We start from the raw sequence: 19,747 nt of genomic DNA on the forward strand, positions 1-19,747 counted from the left end.
TCCACGAAGAGGGAAACGGCCTTCAATGTGTGATGCCTTTGTCATGGACCAGAGAGCAAAGATGACATGGTGGCCTGTGATAATCAAACCCCGAGGTGACTGTATTGGTCTGCAGCATGCTACCTAGAACACATTGAATATTCTCTTGTTGTTGCACCCAGACTGAAACATGACACGACTTAAACGTTGTTGTACATAACTGTCTACCTGTCGTCTACCTGTCGTGTGGCAGGAATCGGACCCAAACGCAAAGTCACGGGGACAGAACTTGAACTCAAAAGCTCAGCTTTATTGCTGGAAAACAGATCACAAACAATACAAAACTAAACTGGAAAAGCTAATTATAATGTATACCAGGAGACACGGGGAGAATCACACAGCATGAGCGAGATCACAACACAGACACAGAGAAACACCGGGCTTAAATACACTGGGAAATAACGAGGGGAATGAGACACAGACGGGAAGCACAGCTGGGAGAAATCGGACATAACGAGACCCAAAGGAAGCGAAACTCAATACATTCACGTAGGACACAGACCTTCAAAGTAAAACAGGAAATGTAACATAGACGCAGACTTGACTAGGAGAGACAGAGCAACTAAGAAACACAGAGAACAACAACAGGGAGACACAGAGGGCGGCTACGAAATACTCAGAAAACTAAAGAGAATACAAGAAAGCCAAACTAAGACACTAGACTAAAGAATAAACTGGGGCAATAAAGAGAACTAAGATCATGATACGAAAACTCAGAGACACAAGAAACTCAAAACACTGGGTGACGTCATGGGAGGTACCTTTATTGTTCATGTTTAAAAAGTGCCACGCAGAATACAGCTTCATAAAGACCTCTAGATATTATGTAAAACATGTGTACAAACTTTACATACTATCTTAGCAAGCAAAGCCATCATCATATTTACACACACTGAGGCTCAGGAGAAAGAGTCATCTGCTAATCACAAGGTTGCTTGCTATTATTCTTTTCATACCTGTGACAAATATTTCCAACCACCCTTTCAACATGGATCCTCAAATGTGCTGTTTTTCAAGTTTCCTCCACATCGCTAACAGCTCAATGATTCACCTTTAGTAAACATTGTTTGACCTCTGCACACAATATGCCAAAACATTTCTGTATGTCAAAACCTCTGTCGATGTCTCCAAGCAACAAACTACCAAGGAACCCACAGTGCAGAGTGATAAGTTTGTCACTTGTACCTTCCCAGACCTCTCTGGCCTCTTGAAAAAAAAGTCTTCCCTGGGTATACCTCCCAGTAAGTACTCCATAGTGTGGTTGTGCTTGTAGCTGGAAATCATTTGAGAACATGCTTTCAGATTTAATTGTTTCCCAGTGAAAATCTCAAAACACTCAATAATTGCTGCCATTTTCTGTCTTCCAGAAACTGGTAAGGAATAATTTTCAACATCTCAAGTTTACTTACAGAAACATGCAATTTCACTGAATGTCTTTGGGGAAACGAAAAAACAGATAAGCTTCAGTAGGAAGACCTGATTAAAGGTGCATCAAGGTTAACAGTACCACTTGAAATGTCTTGAGAACTTTCCTTTTAACCAGCTATGAAGGGCAAGAAAAAAACAGAATAATGCCATAAAGATTCCCAGATTTGGCAGACCTAAATAAGATTTTTCCTTTTCATCAAACCAATGGACAACTTGCTCTCAATGAGTTCATGTGGCAGCTCTAAGTTTCCTTTCAACCGGTGGTGTAATCTCGTGTACTAAGCACAGACAAGCTACATTCATATATCTAACATATATATATATACAGATATATATATATACATATATATCTATATATATATCTATATCTATATATATATCTATATCTATATCTATATATATATCTATATCTATATCTATATATATATATATATATATATATATATATATATATATATATATATATATATATATATATAGATATGCTGGTTCTGATCACCACTGACACCACTGTTACTTTCCCCCTCCACATCCTCTCGAGCTCTTCTCTGAGCCCTTGGTATTTCTCCAGCTTCTCGTGTTCCTTCTTCCTGATGCTGTCATTGGGTGTAATTGGCTACATCGATCACTACGGCCGTCTTCTTCTGTTTGTCTACCACCACTATGTCCGGTTGGTTAGCCACCACCATTTTGTCCGTCTGTATCTGGAAGTCCCACAGGATCTTAGCTCGGTCATTCTCCACCACCCTTGGGGGCATCTCCCATTTTGACCTCGGGACTTCCAGGTTATACTCGGCACAGATGTTCCTGTACACTATGCCGGCCACTTGGTTATGGCGTTCCATGTATGCCTTGCCTGCTAGCATCTTGCACCCTGCTGTTATGTGCTGGATTGTCTCTGGGGCATCTTTACACAGCCTGCTCCTGGGGTCTTGCCTGGTGTGATAGACCCCAGCCTCTATGGATCTTGTGCTCAGAGCTTGTTCTTGTGCTGCCATGATTAGTGCCTCTGTGCTGTCTTTCAGTCCAGCTTTGTCCAGCCACTGGTAGGATTTCTGGATATCAGCCACCTCCTCTATCTGCCGGTGGTACATACCGTGCAGGGGCCTGTCCTTCCATGATGGTTCCTCCTCTCCCTCCTCTTTCTTGGGTTTCTGCTGCCTGAGGTATTCACTGAGCACTCGGTCAGTTGGGGCCATCTTCCCAATGTATTCTTGGATGTTCGTTGTCTCATCCTGGACTGTGGTGCTGACACTCACCAGTCCCTCCTTCCTTCCGCTTAGGGTTCAGCCTCATTGTGCTGGACTTGGGGTGAAACCCTGCATGCACGGTCAGGAGCGTCCGTGTCTTGATGTCAGTGGCTTCTCTCTCCTCCTTTGGCCAACTTATTACCCCAGCAGGGTATCTGGCGTAGGTGTTGATAGCCCGGATCTTGTTCTTACCATTCAGCTGACTCCTCAGGACTTGCCTGACCCTCTGCAGGTACTTGGTGGTTGCAGCTTTCCTAGCGACCTCTTCATGGTTCCCATTCGCCTGCGGGATCCCCAGGTACTTGTAGCTCTCCTCTATGTCTGCAATGTTGCCTTCTGGTAGTTTGATCCCCTCAGTTCTGACTACCTTCCCTCTCTTCGTTATTATCCGACTACACTTCTCGAGTTCGAACGACATTCCGATGTCATTGCTGTATAGCCTGGTAGTGTGGATCAGTGGATCGTTGTCTCGTTGTATGTATAACATCCATGTATAGGAGGTGGCTGACAACTACTCCATTCAGTAGTCGGTATCTGTAGCCTTCTGGGGGTATTAGTGACTGGACCTGGACATACAGATTGTCTATGGGGATGGTGAATATGTGTACAGTGTCCATTTCTGTGTGTCTTCATGTTGGATGTGTGTGTGTTTGTGTATGTGTGCGTGAGGGATGGAATGTATGCTTGTTTGTGTATGTTTATGTGTCAGGTCAGGTCTTAGGCTCCACCTCTCTCTTAGGACATCTCAGGCTCCCACAGGTGTGGGGCCTATTTCCCCCACCACATTCCCTGCCAGTGGTCACCCGCTGGTGAATTGGTTGCTCTCAGTCTCCGGGGCAGGGTGCTCAGGTGCGTACTGGCTTGCTCCACATGGCTGATTGGCAGGGCCTGGGCCCCATAACTCTGGATCTCTGGGGCTGGAGCTCAATCTGCTCTGGTTTAGCCAGCTGCAGGCGGAGCAGGTTCATCTCCGCAGCTCCCTGGGGCTTCTCCATTGTGTCTCCCCCATGCCTTCCTCAGGTCCTGGGGGGTGGGGCTGTGGCTCCCCACACCCACTAATAGCCACATAGAGAAACTTTATGAACACAAGTGCGCTTACAGGTGTGCACACAGGTACTCAGACACGCTATCATGAGCTGCTGCTGCCTCTAACGATAGCTTGTATTAGTACTACTGTGTGTTGTTCAGTAATGTTCTTGTATTTATTTATTCATATCTTGCTTGTTGCCGTGGTTTCTCTGTTGTTTTTTTTTCTCAACAGGTGTTGAAGCAGATTCTCCTTCTCTTTCTCTCCAACTTCACTTTCCTCTTTTCTTTCCCATGCCCTAGTGTTATCTGTGATGGTTGTAATAATCCAAAATAAAAAATCCTAATAAATTTCTAATAATATATCATTATCAATTGAAGTATTATAGTGAATGCCATAACGCTCTGCTCATGAAAGTAAATCTGTTTGGCATTTTTTGGCCTACAGAAAACTATTCTGATTGCAACACAAGGAAAAATCTAAACATATTTAATCGCAGATATTTATCATCAGAGAGAAACAAAGTTTCCCAACTGTTTTAGGAAATAATCACACACATACATCTGTGCTTTCCACTGACCCTATTGGCTCAGTTAACATAATTAGTTCAAAGCAGAATTAAATATAATTACTTCCATCAGACAAATATGCTGGGTCGGAGTATAGAGTTCTCTCCTCTCCATGCTCCCTCTCCTCGTTCCCACTGCTGTCTATCCCCCCAGTCTCTCTGCCACCCACACACAGCTAAACTGGTTGCAGACTGGGAGTTGACATTCCAAGGAACCATTTAAAGTGCTCATTACTGAAAAGGAGGTCAGAAATCAAAGAGATAGGCACTTACTCACTGGTGGGGATCCGTGATATGTTCTGCATTTATTCCCGAGATTCCCCATATTTCTATTCGCATCCTCCATTCCTTTCACCATTTCTGCCTTATTGTCTTTCCCTTCTTTGTTGTGCAGCCTCAATTAGGCTTCACCCTCTGGCTTTTTTACTCTGTCAAAACAAATTGTTTTGCCTCCTTAAAACATAAAAATAAATAATGTCAACTGTGTGAAGTTTTCTTAGCTGTTGAAATGTTGTTTTCAGAAGTGACACATGTAATATTCATCCTGTTGTGTTTATTTTCTTTCTCCTCTGGTTTAACCTTAGTATGTCCTTTGGTGTCACAGCAAGGAAGAAAACGATTTCAGGAGATTCCAGCAACTGAAGCCACTCATAAACAGTTTGGTGGGTATACACAGTGGTTCCTGATCCAAAACAGCACCAAGAGGTATTTCGTTGAGAAGTTGAGAAATGATAGGATACGGCGTCAGGTTTCACCCTTTGGGAGCTGATATGAAGGTGATGAATTTAAAGCGAGTGAAAAAGAGGGCCCACGTAGCCTGTTGGGTGTTCAGTTGTTTGGCTGCTTTGAGGTAAGCAAGGTTCTTATGATGGTCCCAAATGATGAATGTCTGTTCAGCTCCCTCCAGCCAGTGTCTCCAGTCCTCAAGTGCTAGCTTCACTGTCGACAGCTCTGGTCTTGAACATTGTAATTATCTTCTTTGTTGTAGATGACAGAAACAAAGCACAAGGATATATTTACCTTACTCTTGCTCTTCTGTTACTTCTGTTACTCTTAAGTCTGAGTGTCTTAGTCTGCCTAGTTCCTATTTATTGCGACAGTCTCATGTTCCATGTTTAATGTGTTTAGTTCAGCCTCCCGTGTGGCGTATCGTCATTTGTATCAGTCGTGTTCCCAGTGTGTTTGCACTCCCCTCGTCACCCTCCTGTGTATTTACGTGGTCTGTTGTCGTTCATTCTTTGTCAGGCCGTCTGTAATGTTCACGCCGTGTTTCCAGGTATCCAACCATCGACACCAGGTTTCCATATCTAGTTTTTAGTTTTCCCAGTTTAGGTTTTGTTTAGCGTCGTATTGATTTGCCTCGCCATTTTTTTGTCCATTTTTATCAGCCACAATAAACTGCTCGCCTTTTTGTTAAAATCAAGTTTTGTTTCCACGCTTCATGTACTCTGCATTTGGATCCTCTGTTCGCACTCACACAGTCTGCGTCTGCTGACTGCGACACTTTGAATGATACTGCATGTGTAATATAAACACAATTAGTCCAACAGTGTTTCTGTGCTGTGAGAAGTACTGCATGATGGTCAGTTAACTACTTTAAAACAAATCTTTTGAGATTGTTTTTAGATAAAAGGAAGTTTGGAGTTTGACCTATAATTAGATTAACCATTACTTTAAAAAAAAAATCACTGTCTTAACTGCTGCCACCTTAAAGGGAAAAGTAACTCTCACGCGTATATTTATTTATTTTCTTCTCTTTTTTATATCTATTTACTAGCTTGTTTTTGCACTGATGTAGCCGGAGCTTCGTCGTCTCATCTCTCTGTATGCTGCACTGGATACAGCAGAGATGACAATAAAGTTTACTTTGACTTAATAAGACTTCCATTTTAGTGAATACTAAAATTATTTTTCGCTTTTATACTACCAGTTTTGGTGATATTCTGTAGGTTTGAATAGTTTTTTTTCTCTAATAAATAAAACAATAATGTAAAAGCTGCCTTTTGTATTTGCTACCCAAGCAAATACAAAAGGCAGCTTTTACAGCTTCCTTGAACAAAGATAACCCATATCTTTGTTCAATATGATGACCTGAAACGTGTAAAAAATATGTTAAAAAGGAAAATAGATGAAAATAAATTAAAAAAAAAATATGTCAAAAAATAACTAAAGATGTGTTATATCTTTTAATATTATAAAATATGAAAATATCTGTCTCCTCCCTTTGCTCTCTCTCTCTGCTAAGTGCTAGCATTACCAGGCACTTGGCTCGCAGGCACAGGGCCCCTTTGTGCTTTCTGCCCTTGTTCCTGCACACCTTCCTTGGTGGCTGATCTGATATCCTTGTGATGGTGTTGTTCCCACATCATCATAATAAATGTTGTTCCAGGTTCAACATTGCAAGTGACCAATCACATTGTTGTGACGTCATACTTTTGCAATCCAAGCAATTCATTCATTTATGACGTTCCAATGTTGCAAGGACAACCTGTATAATGCTTCCCGTTTATTAAAGAACAGTATCCTGGAATGCAAAGAATTCACATTGCTGGATCGGAGGACAGAGGCGGTTTCTCGCAAGCTAAGCAGATTTTTTTTTTAACCCTCTTGGGTCGCTGGAAAATCACATGACCAATTTAAGACGACACAGCTACAAGACGCAGCGATTCAGAGTCTCCATTTCAACTTGGGTCGAAAGTGCGGACTTCAAACTACATACCAGTTTTTGAATTGTGTCGATGGGCCACGTAAAACCAGAGTTATGATAAAAACTACACACGATGTTTTTTTCTGAACAAAACAGTGGCGTTTACAGCGGTAAAAACGGTAAAAACGGCGTTTTCTACAGACAGCGCTAGCAAACACTCTCCGCTTGCGAGTGAAAAAAGAAAAAGAAAAAACACCCCTTCCCTATTGGTGTTAGATTTTACCATGTCAGCCAATCAAAACAATGATATGGCAACATGTGACATTTGGTTGTTTGGGGAGAAGGGGAAGTTTTTAGGAGTGACACCTGCGACGGAAAGCGGGCGAGCGAAAGACAGAGAGAGAGTGAGTTTTCATATGTGAGACATTAGTGACATTTAGTGTGTTTGGAGGCTGTAGTTATTGTTTTGTATTGTGTGTCAGTTAGACTGCTGAATGTCACATTTCCTCCAAAAAAGCTGTCAAAGGCAGATTCCAGTGTAAACGCTGTTCCCACATGGAAAACTGGACTGATGCACCTCCTGCTGTCAGACCTGCAGGTTTAGGCCTGTGCTGTTCTCCTCTGTCTTATACTGAACACAAACCATTTTTTTGGACTGGCACAAATAATTTCTGTGCCTTCTTATTTGATGCAGAACACCTGATTGTTCTGTAAATAGATTTAAATGGTTATATTAAAAACACATAATTATTTAGAAATATACAATTTCTATTTGCATTTCAAGTTATGAAAATTTTGAATTTTTTGTCTGAATTTTGATCAACTGTGCTAATATAGTATACTAAAATGAAAAAATAACTCAGATTTCAGATATTTGAGGCTGTGCTGAAAATAATGGTACCAAACAAGGCAAGAAAAAAATATTTTACAGGTGAAATATAGAGGTAAAATCAAAGTAGTCAAAAACGGCCAATTATACCCTGGACCTTCCTTGGTGTCATTGGCTGATTGTCTTACCGCTGCCTAAGATAGGAGAGATCCTTCAGTTACCATCTGAGTGCTTAACTATGTCAGTAAAACCGGTTCTTCTTGTAACTCTGATCCTGTTTGATACTTGCTCTCAACTTACCTCTGCTGTCCTTGACACAAAGCCCGGGTGTTTTTCCCTGGGAGAAAGAATTGTCTAAGGGTGGATGTTGAGGAGTTTTCTTAGTCCCGCGTTTGAGTCCAGGTTGCACATTGGTTTCAAGTCAGTCCAGTTTTACTTATACAGTTCCAAATTACAAGTAAATAACAACAGTCACCTCAAGGCGCTTTCTATTGTAAGGTAGACCCTACAATAATAAATTAGTTATGACAGAACAAGACAGAAATTCTTTTTCTCAGTTCACTGCACCTATAACTTTCTCCAGCTCTTGTACCTCTTCTTCACCCTCTTAGTGCAGCAGTGTATCCCCTTCCACCCCTAAAGCCACACCAGAGGTGTTTTCTAGTGAGTTTTTTGGTTTTTACTCAGTGTTTTGTCATCTTTACACAATAGAGCTGCACTTACTCTTCTTACTGTGCCAGAATAGTGGGATGTGCATTAATGTGTGCGCTGGCAGTTTTAAAATGCTGCAGGGTGTCTTGGAAAACAAATGGCAATGTAAAAGCCAACAAATGTTAGAAACACGTCTGTGGATGTGATTCTGCTTGTCATATCTGTGCCCAAAACAGCTGTGCCAGTTCTCCTCCTGCAGGGGTCCTGAAGCTGCTTCTGACCCCTGGATGACCTTTGTCATGGAGTAACACTGCCATTCTCACCATTGTTAGAGCATTTCTCCAAGACTTCTTCACTTTGTAGCCCTCCAGAACTTCCTTTTTCTGATACATCATAGAAAACAGAAAAACAGAAATTGTTTCCTGCCAGGTCTTCTTTTATCCCCATTTCATTCTCACCTTCGGGAAGATCAATAGTGGAGGTTCTTGTCTCATATACCGGAGTTGGACTCAATGCCTTACACAAGCATCCTGGAATGTCTAGAACTGTACAAGAGCAACAGGACTCCAAGAGCCTTTGTCAGGAATTAAATTAGGATAAGGCAAACAACACTTGAGCTACAAGTACCTGTGGATCCCACAGGCAAATGGGAACCATGGCTGCTAGGATATGGCTGCCACAGCCAGCAATTACCTGCAGAGAATAAGGTAAGTCCTGAGGAGTCAGCTGAAGGTGAAGAACTAGGCACTGAACAACTATGCCCTGTTGGTTATGAGTTACCCTGCTGGTATAATGAGGATGAGATAGAAGCCGCTGACATCAACAGCGGGAAGGAAAAACGGGATGAACAGAATCCTTTTTTTGGATTTCTTTACCTTACTGAACATGCATCAAGACAAGGCTCAGGGATGGGCAGCCATCTACCATGACTGGTTGGGATTCAGGAAAAAGAGAAGTGAGCAGAGAGAAAGTTTATTATTTTCTAATGATTAAATGCAATAGAGGTGTTTAAACACACAGAGAGTGAGTAGAGGTGAGTGAAGAATAAATGCTCAGTGTCTCATGGAAAGTGATGCAGCACTCCAAGCCCATTGCAGCGTAATTAAGGTTCAGGGTCACCTGATCCAGCCTTTATTTAAAAAGTATTGCTTTAAGCCTACTCTTAACCACATAGAGTGTCCAGACTGGGAGCTGGTTGCATAGTAGAGGGCCTGAAGGCCCTACCTCCCACTCTATTTCTGTAAAGCAAATTCAAGCAGCCAGCACCCACAGACGATTGGCTGGCTGGGAATTCGTGCCAGCCTTCCTGCATGTAAATTCGAATGTGACAATCCACACAGACAATTGGCTGCCTGAGGACCTGCATGCTAATGCTAAGCTAGCAAAGAACACAGAGTGAAAACTGAGTGAATGCTGACCAGTCAGACCCTGAACTTTAACAGGTAGCAAGCAGTCAGGCTGCAGCCTCCCTTTCTACCTGTTCATGTTTGTAAAGCAGAGTCACTGTGTGGTCGCTTTTTCTGCTTGTTTTTGTCTTTGCTTTCTGTCCTCATTAGGGATTTGTGTTGGTGTGTGGGGCAGTAGCCTCAAATTTATACTGTTAAATGGTGATTATGAGAAAATGTGTTTCAGCTATTTTATATGAAAGTAATGTAATTAGCAGTATAATCAAAATGGAGCCAATGGGAATCAATAGTGGAATCGGAATTGCTAAATTCTTATCAGTTCCCATCCCTAACCAACCAACCTTTACATGGAGGAAGTGTGAAGTAAAGCTCTTGTCTCTTTAAAAGGGACGACACCTGGCGATTGGTACAGATACGTAGATGACACCTGGGTCAAACACCCATGAAGTAGAAGCCATTACTATTCATATCAGCTCAGTGGATGGAAACTTTAAGTTCACCAGGGAAGATACAAGGTAACAATTCGCTATTTCTGGATTGTGCAGTGCACACTCAGGAGAATGGAAACCTCAACAACCCACAAATACAGACCAGCACCTACTCTTTGACTCCCACCACCGACTGGAACACAAACTTGGAATAATCAGGACCCCACAACACCGGGAATAAAAGGTTTCCTCAAAGCCAGAAGGGAAATAAAAGGAACACATGTGTAAAGTGTGGTTATAACAATTAGACTTTCACCAGATCAGCAAAGATGCACAGTAAACAAGGTCAGACAGAAACAGAATGACAAACAGAACTTTATCAGAGAAACTCACGAGTCTTCTCCAAGCATGGACATCCCAGTGTACTTCAAACCCAGCCACACTGATCCATCCCAAGGACTAAACTCAAACACGAGACCAAACACAAACTGAACAGTGTAGCATGTGCAGTGAGGAGTGCTCTGACCTCTACACTGGAGAACCAAACAGCCACTACATGAATGCATGGCACAACATAGAAGAGCCACCTCTACAAGACAAGACTCAGCTGTGCATCTGCATTTAAAAGTCACTATTTTGAGGATGCCAGTGATAACATTTTGGACAGAGAAGACAGATGGTTTGGAAGAGGAGTGAAAGAAGCCACATATGTCTATTGTAAATGGACATCCTTGAACAGAGGGCGGGGCTTACAACACCAACTGCCTGCTACCTACAGACCAGTTTTGAGATCGCTTCCCAGGTACGTTAATGCTGACTCATATCTTTTGCCGGTTGATCTCAATAGGTCACATGATAGGGTGAGGCCTCACAATGGTTTCACCTGAAACCTCTGCGGATGACGACCCACATCTTTTTTCACAACCTTGGCTCATGTGATGAGGCACATGATCAATAGTGGGTCAATGGCCTTCTTAAGGGTCGACTCCCACTAGGGCTTAAATACCTGGGGCTCTCCTCCCTTTGGTCTTCGAACTGAAGAAGTTCCTCAGATGAGAAGAAGGTACGGTCTTCAAGAAGGTTCTGTGAGGTTTCTGAGATCTGAGATCTGAATATTCAAAAATATATATGTGATGAATTTTAAATTTAATTCTGCATTTAACTGGGAGCCAGTCTGAGAAATATAAGATAAGATAAGATAAGATAACCTTTATTAGTCCCACACGTGGGAAATTTGTTTTGTCACAGCAGGAAGTGGACAGTGCAAAAGTTATGAGGCAAAAATTAGAATACAATAAGAATAAATACAGTACACAGCTGTACAGAATAGAATAAAATAAAATACTATATACAGTAGAATAAAATAAAATAAATATACAATAAGATAAAAATAGAATACGAATGCTATATACAACTGAGTAAAAATACAACGATGACAGAAAGGATTATTGCACTTAGTGTTATTGCATATGTATGGATGTGTGTGCTTGATCAGTTAAAGTCTTTATTATGGAGTCTGACAGCAGTGGGGAGGAAAGACCTGCGAAATCTCTCCGTCCCACACCGTGGGTGCCGCAGTCTCCCACTGAAGGAGCTGCTCAGTGCTGTCACAGTCTGCTGCATGGGGTGGGAGATGTTGTCCATCAGGGATGACAGCTTAGCCGCCGTTCTCCTGTCACTCACCACCTCCACTGGGTCCAGAGGGCATCCTAGAACAGAGCTGGCCCTTCGGATCACCCTGTTCAGTCTCTTCCTGTCCCCAGCAGAGATGTTGCCGCCCCAGCAGACCACACCATAAAAGATAGCAGAAGCCACCACAGAGTCATAGAATTTCTTCAGGAGTGGGCCCTCCACTCCAAACGACCTGAGTCTCCGCAGCAGGTACAGCCTGCTCAGCCCTTTCCTGTAGAGGGCGTCTGAGTTATGAGTCCAGTCCAGTCTATTGTTCAGATGAACACCAAGGTACCTGTAGCTGTCCACAGCCTCAATGTCCATACCTTGGATGTTCAGTGGTTGCAGTGGAGAATGCTTGTGCCTGCGGAAGTCTACCACCAGCTCCTATATGCATATGCAAAACATATGGTGTCTTTTTCTACTCCCTGTTGGGACTCTTGCTGAACCAACAATTTCTGTTATTATATATACACACATGTACAAACATATATAGACATACATATATAACAGTTGTACAGGTATTTATTACACTACCCTGAAATGTTTTCAACTAAAAGGGAAAGAGTGGTCTAATTAAAATGTGCAAGACTAAACAACAGCATTTCTCAGTGCTGAGAACAATGGCTCTCTGTTACGTCCCTACTTGCAGTCATTGTCTCATATTGCCCCAGTAAATGTGTCTTTTTCTGTCTTTTTCATTTCTATCTGTCCCCATCTTCTTTTCTAATGTGAAACTCACTGGCATTAGTATCAGGCTTCCACAGTGTAGCATGTGCACAATACCTCTGTGAAATGCGCACACACAAACAGACACAGACAGTCCTTCGCCTAGAGACTTGAGCATTATATTCTTCTAAGCTTATATGATGGAGCTGTTTCCAACCTAATCCACCATGAATGAGGAGCTGTGAGCAGAATCAGCTACAACCTGCATCATTCTGGAAGATGGAAAGGAATACTTTCCAGTAAGTTTCTACGGTTGTACAATAAACACACAAAAAGATCCACATATTAAAATTAAAACTACTTTAATATCAGTATACATTTTGATTATATTTCAGACTGACCTGGATGGATTGACTGTTGGGGCTGGAAAATCCTCAAAGAAAGTCTTTGGTCAGAAAATTGTTGCTGATGATTTAATGTGCCATTGAGCTGTGACATTAAGCTCTTGGCTCTAAATTCATTTTACAGTTCATAAATCCCCTGTAGTTATGTGCCATTTGTTGGAAAGAACATTTGTTTAATTTCAGATTGTTGCTTGAATGTTTTGTATTTTTATTATGTGCATCCTTTTATAGTGAACATTGCAGTTTTTATGCTTGTAGTTTATTTTCCCGACTTAATCAGCTCAATGACTTAAGCCTGCTCAGTAATTTGTGTTTAAACAGAAGAAAACAAACATTCAAAGGGACAGAGTGACTGACTACAAAGCCATGGGAGGACGTCAGTAGGCAGCCGCTGTTTATTGAAAGTCATGTGGGCATAAGTAATAGAGCCAGCAGTAGTGACTGCATACGGGTGTGTATTCTGTATGCAGGGCAACTACGAATGGAAATGTGTGGACAGGTGAAAAGGTGTCTTGAGAAGAAAGGAGTATTTTGAGCAGCTAATGAATGTAGAAAATCAAGGAAGGGAAGAAGAATGGAGGACACTTAGGCTACGTTCACACTGCAGGGGAAAGCGCATCAAGTCTGACTTTTTTGACCCTCTGCGACCCATATCCCATCATGGTGTGACGGTGTGAATGGCACAAATGTGATATTTTCAAATCTGATCTGGGTCACTTTCGTATGTGGTACTGAATCCGACACATATCTGATGTTTCAGAAAGCGACTGCTGTTTGATGGTCATGTCGCATTAAATCCGTCTTTTACGTCACTGACACAAGACAGACGCCGATTATCAGCGCCGGAGAAGACATCGCGAACACTTCCTGTCCATCCTGTGAAACTGTTGGGAAGACAACGTTGGAGAAACGTGAACATTTTATTTGTACTGTATAATCTGCAGATTCTGACAGAAATCTGCAGCTATCCTTTGAAGCACCGCTCCTCTAGAACAGCAATAAGGATCATTATTAGGCCAAATGTAAAGAACAAAATAACTTAAAGCAAAATTGGGAAACGTAAAGTCCGAAAAGTCCGAAACAAGTCTTTATATTAAGGTCAAACAACACTGTTGCTCTGGGTCTAAACAGAGCGCGTCGTGTGTGACGTCTTCTTTTGCGCACGCGGGCGCTTTGAGCGTTCACACTGGAGCGCGTTTGCTGTCGCATTTTATTTGTAATGTGAACAAGCAGACAAAAAAATCGGAGTTGAGCATTAAGACCTGCAGTGTGAACGAAGCCTTAGTGAATCAGGATGTCTAGAGGATTAGAAGAAGGATGAGAAAGCTGCTGTGAGGATGGTAATGAGCAAAATGAAATTTAGTCAACCATAAATGTGGAGGTCTGAAGATATCTAGGAGAGAGAAGGCGGTGGACTTTTTGACCAGACAGTTTAACACAGTTTTGGATCATGAGAGGATGCCTTAGGAATGATGAAGATGTGTCAAGTTCAGGGCAAAACCTGGACCCAAATGCAGGACTTTCCAAAAAGAGACAGCGAGTTTATTTACAGTGAAAAACAGTAAACGACAAAGTGATAATCTACGCAGTGTGGCGTCTGTGGAGATAACCATAACCATAACCATAAGAAATATTCACAATGGGTTGAAAAAATGAAGTAAATTTGTGTCGCATGCCCCAGTAGGATGGTTTGTGAGGCAGGATGGATTCCCAGAACACCGGCACTCGTAAACACATATACACATAAACGGGGAAACAGCGGACCAGCAGAGGAGCCAAGACAACACACATAACAACAAAACGGATAAACAGACACACGGGCAGGTCGAACAGCGAGTCTGCCAGCCCGTGACGAGATGAGTCCAGATACCAGCTTTTTGATAACAAAGGGAATATGCATTGTGTGTGCCCTGCTTACGTTCTTGTTTGCTAAGGCAGGCTGGCAGAGGGGGTCAGGCAAAGAGTTTCCATGGATAAGGATATTTGCAGACGACACTATGATCTAAAGTGAAAGTAGATATAGAAGATATTATGTGTGTGAATGAGAGGGAGGTGGGGTAGAAAGTTGAACATCCACAGAGTTGATGGAATAAAGTTTAAACTCCTGAGGTCAACCACACAAACATTCAGTGCATAAGAGAGACGAGGACGCAGGCAGGGTGGGTGGACACGAGCGTCAGGAGTGATTTGTGACAGAAGCATAGCAGCAAGAGTGAAAGGGAAGTTTTAAAGGTGGTACTGAGACCTGCTATGATGTATGGTTTGGAAAAACTGGCACTAAACTAAGGACAGGAGAAGGAGCTGGAGGAGGCAGTGCTGAAGGTGCAAAGATTTTCAGTGAGAGTCCGGCAGGGTGGACGGGATTAGAAATGAATAAATCAGAGGGACAGTTCAGCTTTATTGTTAGCAAGGCTGAGATGGAACATGTGCAGAGGATTGGAGCTATTTTGGTCGTGTTGAAAAACACCAAAATCCCAGCTGAAATGTACCATTGGAAAGTATCCCACACAGACCTGCAAAACTAGTAAAACACACATTTATCAAAGTACCTGGTTTCACACTGGTGACTTAATCTTTTGTAAATAACAACATGTCACAACAAGAAACATCTTGTAATGTTGATTAGGTGAGTTTGATAAAGGAACACATGTCCAGCCATGAGATTACACCACAGACAGTTGAAAAGTGCACAAATTACCAAGAAGCAGCTGTTCCTGTCACACATTTCCAGTTTGTCTCATCACGGTTCCAACTGAAGCCGAAATACTGTCAGCGTGTTCTGACATAAATCAATCAAAACAGCGCTGCTACAGCAAACATGTGGATGTGTTTGTTCCACACGATTTCCACATCTGCGACTGGCTCAGGGCATGACAAGGCCTCTAACCACATCATCTTTCAAAGGGGCCTTTGGCAAAATAAGGCTCCCTAGATTTGCCCGTAGATTTCTGGTGGAAAAGGATCAGGCTGGAATACCTGTGCCTGCACCAGTGGACCGATTTCCCTACCTCTCCCTCTTTCCTTTCTTCGGGTGATAGATCTGTGGAGCTCACTCATTCCTTATAACCCAAAGAATGGCAGCATCCATCACGTTCGTTCTGTGCCTCCTTTCCTTCCCACCTTTCTTCCTCTCTGCACCCATCCAATCACAGCACCATAAACTGTCTGTCAAGCTGACAGGCCCATCCACTATATCACAGAAAAGCAACCACGCAGGCCGTAGGACTCTATTATACCTGTTCTGTACCCCTCGATCTATCAGTCTTCACGCAGAACATGTATCTGCAGCTAATTATTTCTTTTATAGTTGTGATTTATTATTCACAACATTAGAAACATCAGAATTATTTTAAACTCTTCAAAATTACAGCTGATATGAGAACTTTCTAAATACATTTTTCAAGAAAAATCCATGCATGTTAATGGCATTCACAGCCATGCACAGACTTTTTTTTTTCAAGCCAAAAAAGTGCGATGCAACAGTAAATTGCATGGCTGGACTACTGGTTGTGCAAAATAATTAATGGAAAACGTTTTAAATCAGAGTCTTGCATCAGCTCAGCTGTGATATTGATCTGGTTAGTTGAGCAGCAGAGGAGGTTGTTAGTGAAACTGTCAGGTGCACTTGAGGGACAACAATGAGACCACCTGTAAAACCTTCCTAGGTTTTATTTTTCAATAGTTTTAACTTTAGACCCACTGCCCACGCTGATGCAGTGGGTCCTCCTGGTGCATGATAATGTTTGGAGAGTATGCATGGAGATCCTTGAAGATGATAGATTTGGTACCACTGACTGGTACTGCATGTGCTCCTGATCTAAATCTGATAAAACACCTCTGGGACAGTTCATCCGACACCACTAGGTTACACTTCTGATTGTCCAAGATGTTACTGATGACCTTAGTCAGAATCCTGCCTAGACGCAGTGATGCCGTGGCGCCGTGGATCTTCGATTGGTCTGAGATAGCCCGCCTGTGAAGGAGGCTATTTGTGACTGGGCTAGGGGACGGCCCGACGGCGGTCGCCCCTCTCCAATCGCACACTCATGCTTGTGGAGAACCTGGTGCTAAATAACTTGTAAATGACCTAATTCTCGGTCAATCTACTGAAAGTCAGCCATCGATCCAAGCTGGAGGGGTGGCTGTAGCTCAGGAGGTAGAGCAGGTCCTCTACTGATCGAAAGGTTTGATCCCTGGCTCCCCCAGTCTGCATGCCAAATGTCCTTGGGCAAGATATTAACCTTAAGTTGTACTGCATCCATCGGAGTGTGAGTGACAGTTAGAAAGCACTTCAGAGCATAGAAACAGTGCTTGAGTGAATGTAGCGTGTTGTATAGAGCGCAGAGTACTCACAGTACTCAGTCCATTTACCATTTATCGTCACTGTCAGATCTAATTTGTTCCCAGAACTCAAAAAAACTTGTTGCCTCAAAAAAACTAAGTGAAGCTCACTTAAGATGACTGTTAGGACGACTTATACAGTGCAAGTCTGCAGTATTAAGAATAACTTGATATTTCTGACTGTACAATACTAATTGTTTACCTACTGACAAACATTTCAAGTTCAACTAAATTAAAAACAAATTTGTGGTAACCTGAATATGACTAAAAATAATTAACAACACTTTTTGTAATGATGTTAAAATCAGCCCAACTTTTATTTTCAAACACAACAAAGTATAACAGCCAACATACTGGACACTGTTCTGCTGAACAACAAACAATTATATTGCCATCACTGTTATAATCTTACAATGAAACAAAGTCTCAGATGTAATTATTCTGAAAATAAGTTTAGGCCTACCACAAGTTCGTTTTGTACTTACTTATATAATCAAAATAAAATATTTGTTGTTCTGTCACAAGTGCAGTCTCTGATTGTCACGGACCCGGTTGCGGGGACTTGGGGTCCGTGAGCAGTGTGGACCTGTAGCATTACTATTGCTGTTATTGTTATTATTATTATTATTATTATTATTGTATTGGATGTATGTTTGCTGCACTGTGCTCTTGTGTTCCATGCTGGTGGGTGTACGTGTGGGTGTCTGCGGGTGTGGCTGAAGGACAGCCACCTGCAGGCCTGATGGGCGTGGCCCTGCCGGCTGCCGGTCACGCCTAGGTTCTCACACACCTGCTTCTGATCGGGGGAGCTACTTAACAGTGCGATGGAGCTTCCTCCGGCGCAGGATCGTTGAGTTAGACTCCATGTCAGTGTTTAAAGTACTGGTCAGTGTATGCCTGCTGGAGTTGGTGCCATAACGGCGGTGTCTGTTGTTTTTTCCTCAGGAGAGCGGACTGCAGGACGCACAGGGTGTGCGTAGGCACAGGAGCAGAGAGCACGGAATACCAGCACTTGGGAGAAGGCACAACACAGGAGTTGAAGGAGCACTCTGGAGACCTATTGCGTGGTGTACATTTACCCCCACTGTAAATAAATGCACTGTTCATTGCAAGTCCAGCGTTTGGGTCCTTTCTCCAACATTCCCCACGGTCTGCCAGCCAGACCGTGACACTGATTTAAACAACACATTTGTTTTTCATTCCAACACAGGAGCTGGAATGTTGTAATGTTTTAAGGATGCTTGTTTCCAGTCCAGGCATTACTGCTGAATGACTGTCATGGATCGAGGTGATCCAAATGTAGGTGCAGACAAAGTCTTTAACCTCCCTTAAGTACAGTGGCAGTGGATGTGGGTTGGAGATGCAATGAGCTTGAACCTGCAGGCGACCATCTTCACTGACCACACCATCTGTGACGGAGACTTATCTCTCCTGGTGTCCTGCGAGCAAACAATCATATTTTTTGGACATGAACTTAATTGCTTTCTTAAAAATTTTTTTTCTGCATTTGGTATAAAAGCAGACTCCTCCAATTAAAGTTAATCTCAGGCTCCCTCCCCACCAGAGAGGTGACATTCAATGTCCCACTGTCAGTCTGGATAGCCGTGACCACCACCCAACACACAATAATGTCATGAAAGCATCATTTTAAAAAGGGCTATGCAAACATGGCCAATAACTTTCATTCTAATGATGTGCAAAAAACAAATGTTGCTGTTAGAAAACTTGCAGACTTCACTATATACAGTGTAGACCCTCTAAACTAAGTTTGGGGATGTGATCTTTCAAGAAATGCAGACAAACTGTTGTTGTTTGTTTACTTACACAGCATGTCTTGTAGAATTAACTGGAGTCACCAGCAACAGCATAGTGCAGTCATATCTCAAGTCTAATAACAGAGGACAGGAAAAGATCAGTACAGAAGCAACTTCCCCAAACCAAAGCACAAATAAAACAATAAGTAAAACAGGCTGATCTAAAGTATGATTAAAGCTCAGCCTGATTAATATAAATGTCACTGACAGTTGCTAATATATTGGAAAACCAAAATACTTACTGATGTCTTTCTGTCCAACAGCAGGAGTGCTGGTCCCGAGCCTCAAAGACAGTAAGAAGCAAGCAAATCTAGACTTTCTTGTTACCCATACACTGATAGGACTGTTTCCAGTGTTACTGTCTGTGTTACCAAATTAGGCAGCAAAATATTCAGAATGTCAGGATGTATCTGATCTTAGCTCAGTGTTTTGTTTCACATTATTTCAGCTTCATTCATTCATTTATGGCATTTCAACTCTTGTAAATGAAAATATTCTGACTGTCTGAGAATAAACATTAAAGTAAATGGAACAAAATGGTTCTAATCATGAAGCCCTTTGAAAAAAACACCTCT

At 42.3% G+C, this 19,747-nt stretch overlaps 1 long non-coding RNA gene across 1 annotated transcript; it reads right to left on the minus strand.

Moving 5' to 3' along the window:
• Nucleotides 1-18,563: 18,563 nt before the first annotated feature.
• LOC113030505 (uncharacterized) lies at nt 18,564-19,433 on the minus strand. The gene is made up of 3 exons (XR_003273591.1): nt 19,415-19,433; nt 19,183-19,246; nt 18,564-18,797 (listed from the first exon to the last, which is right to left on the minus strand). It is a non-coding gene; the product is annotated as an uncharacterized LOC113030505 (long non-coding RNA).
• Between the last annotated feature and the right edge of the window lie 314 nt (nt 19,434-19,747).

Source organism: Astatotilapia calliptera, chromosome 2 (assembly GCF_900246225.1).
Source record: "Astatotilapia calliptera chromosome 2, fAstCal1.2, whole genome shotgun sequence".
Taxonomy (NCBI): Eukaryota; Metazoa; Chordata; class Actinopteri; order Cichliformes; family Cichlidae; genus Astatotilapia; species Astatotilapia calliptera.